Here is a 3718-nt window from a genome sequence, read left to right as displayed (position 1 = left end):
CGCTCCCCGTTGCTAGGAAACGCTCTCCGCTTTCCGTTCGCGCGCTGCGTCCGCGCCAAACACACGCACCACTAGGGGCGCTGAACGGCCGAGGACGGGCTCGGAGTGGGAGGAACTACAACTCCCAGCGTGCACCGCGCAGGCCCCGGACTTCGGGAACCCAAGCATTTGAATGACTATTCCCAGTTCTGCACTCAATTCGAGGAGCTTTACTCCGTTGGCGTGAGTGGTGTGAAATTGCATGCCCAGTCTCCTTTAAGTTACAGCCCGACAACTTCAGGTGAAGCCCATCAGAGTAAGGATGGGAGATCCAGAAAAACATCAGTTGATAGCCTTCCAGCATTCTCTCCTTGCATTCAAACTACAGATTTTTAAACTTGTAATTGTGCCACTTGTTGGAGCTGTTATTTTTCAGTTTATTGCAGTATTCCCTTTATCCACCAGGGAGACCTTCTCGTGGTTATCTGAAACCATGGTGCACACCTAACCCTATGGATACTGCTTTTTCCCTGAACATACAAACTGAATTCAGGTAAAGCTTAATTTATAAGTTAAGCACAGCAAGAGATTAACAACAAAAATTAGTATTGCAATAGAACATGCACAATATACTGTAATAACATGACCAACACCAATCACTGAAATGCCCCAACAGTTGATCAGGAAATCTGTAGCTATTAATAGGCAGGCAGCATATGCAGGATGGATATGTTGGATTAAGTGATGTTTTCTGTCTGCCTTGATGGCTCAGGAGTTCATCATGCTACTGGGAAGGGCATGCAGTTTAAAACTTGGGAATTTCTGGAATTTTCTGTTTAGTTTTTTCAGCTTGCTGTTGACTGCAGGAAATTCAAACTGTGAAACAAAGTACAATAGTGCATAAGAGGAGACTGTCGCATTCATTTTTCACTTTAAGGTATATGAAATTTGTAATGTCTTATCATTGCTGTGGGAAATGTACAAATATTTGTTGAATTGACTGCGGTAAGTTTTGCTTCAGGTTTTGGAAGTCTAGAGGGAAATTAGGAAAGCCTGGCGGGGCTTTAGAACCAAGAAGGAACTGGCAGATTTCAGAAAGCCACAGTTTGTCTTTGTCTTTCTCAAGATTGAAGTAGGATGTGGAAATAGTGTTTTCAAACTCAGGAACAAAAAGGAAGCTCACTGTGAGGCAGGGGAATACTAACTTGTGATAAATAGCCTCTTTTTCATCACTTAGGAGAAAGCATTGGATATTAAGTATTACATAGTAGATAAATTCATCTTGCTTAAAAAAAGAAACAACTGTCAAAAACACCACCATCTTCAAACTAAATTTTAAAAATCCAGCCACTTGATAGGACTCTGGTTCAAAGGACCACTACCTCTGGTTTGGATTGTAGTCGGAGCCTCTAGGAGGTCTACCTAACTCTGAGGGAGTCTCCCCAGAGGTCTTCCCCTCTACCTCTGTGCTCAAAACCCAGTAGCCAGAGTGATGCATTGACATGTCACTCCGCTGCTGCAAGTTGATCAATGCCTGTGCACAACATTATGCCTGAGCCTCCAGACACCTATTTTACCTCATCTCCCAGGACCCCCTGCTTCAGATACACTATGACCAGCGCAGTCTCCCCTCAGGGACTTTGCAAGATGGCTTTTCCGTGCCTGGAATGCTCTTCCGCCAGATACTAAGAACACTTACTTCCCTTTTGTGTCCTGATCCAAATGCTATTATTCTGGGAGGTGCTTCCTGGCCATTTTATTTAAAATGCCACTCCTGGACTGTGGGCACTATTCAAATAGAAGTTTTGCTTGTCTACTAGGCACAAGGGCCTTAGTCCAATCTCCAGTACTATAAAAATAAATTTTATTCCTTTCCTATGGCTTAATGTTTTTCATAGCACTTATTGTACAGTATATGCTGTGTCCATACCTAGCACAAATTACCACATGTGCACTGATTGTTTTTCCTACACTAGACCAAAACCCAAGCCTGATGTGTAAGTGCAATGATTTTGGTTATGTTTACTGCTATAGTCTCTGCGTCAGGAATTGTGCATGTTAGGCCCCATAGAATAGCTTATGCCTATATTCCCAGCTACTCAGGAGGCTGAGATTGAGAGGTTTGACGTTCAAGACTAGCCCTGGAGGGCTGGGGATATAGCCTAGTGGCAAGAGTGCCTGCCTCGGATACACGAGGCCCTAGGTTCGATTCCCCAGCACCACATATACAGAAAACGGCCAGAAGCGGCGCTGTGGCTCAAGTGGCAGAGTGCTAGTCTTGAGCGGGAAGAAGCCAGGGACAGTGCTCAGGCCCTGAGTCCAAGGCCCAGGACTGGCCAAAAAAACAAAAAACAAAACAAAACAAAAAGACTAGCCCTGGAAAAAAAGTGAGATTTCAACTCACCAAATAAATCTGAGTATATTAGCACACATTGTCTAGCTATGTGGGATGTATAAGTAAAATTGCAGCCTAGAGTGTATAAAACAAGACCTCATCTGAAAAGTAACTAAAAAGTGGGCTGGAGGCATGTTTAAAAGAATTGAGTGCTTGTATCAAACACCAGTAACAAAAAAAAAAAAAAGGAATAGTGCATGACACATGGTAGGCATTCAGTAACTATCTGTGAATTCATAAGTAAGTGAACAATAGGAAGGGTATGAATGTTCAGATGGTGACAGAAAGAGTGTAGAATGACATGAAGGCCTTGGATGCAGAGCTGATCTGGCTGGTTCCTGCAATGGTGTAGTAAGGGACCCCACACATTTGTATGAGCAGTTACTCTTGCAACATCTCCTAAAGGCCTCGAGCCTCCTCACATTCCTGAAATTCTGAAACTGGTTTTCCAAGTTGGACATAAGTGCATCTATCATCCCTCAAATTCTAGTTTTTAAAGCTACTAAAGTTTCAAGAGATCCTTCTTGAAAAATTGTTAAAGATCTTTTGTGGGCTGGGGATATGGCCTAGTGGCAAGAGAGCTTGCCTCGTATACATGAGGCCCTGGGTTCAATTCCCCAGCACCACGTATACAGAAAACGGTCAGAAGTGGCGCTGTGGCTCAAGTGGCAGAGTGCTAGCCTTGAGCAAAAGGAAGCCAGGGACAGTGCTCAGGCCCTGAGTTCAAGGCCCAGGACTGGCAAAAAAAAAAAAAAAAAAGATCTTTTGTGTCTGTGTGCCAGTTCTTGGGTTTGAACTCAGGGCCTCTCACTCTCACTGTGCTTTTTTGCTTGAGTCTGGCTCTCTACCACTTATGCCACAGTAACACTTCCTACATTTCACTAGTTAACAGGAGACAAGAGTCTCTCAGACTTCTCTACCTGGGTTGGCTTTGAAGTATGATCCTTGGACCTTAGCCTCCTAAGTAGCTCGAATTACAGGTGTGAGCCACTGGTACCTGGCAAGTTTAAAGATATGTTTTAAAGATGTTATGAATTTAGATGTTCTGTGACTATGCTGCCATTTACTCTGAATGCTTTTACTAAAACATTCCTACTTTCACTCTCTCCCTCCTCCTCCCCTTTCCTCCCCCTCCTTCTAGTCCCCTCTGTCTCCTCCCTTCCTTCTTCCCTCCCTTTCTTCCTTCCTCGGCATGAAATCCAGAGCTGGTAGGGAAGCACTCTCCACTATGCTATAACCACAGCCCCATGATCATTATACTTTGAAATTACCAAAATGTGTGTTTCTTTATTCTATGAATGTTTATATAGTAGTACACTTGATGTTTTCAAAATACATTAAAAG

This window comes from Perognathus longimembris, chromosome 2 (genome assembly GCF_023159225.1).
Source record: "Perognathus longimembris pacificus isolate PPM17 chromosome 2, ASM2315922v1, whole genome shotgun sequence".
NCBI lineage: Eukaryota > Metazoa > Chordata > Mammalia > Rodentia > Heteromyidae > Perognathus > Perognathus longimembris.
The sequence above is the reverse complement of the archived record's forward strand: the minus strand, read 5'-3'. Positions refer to the sequence as shown.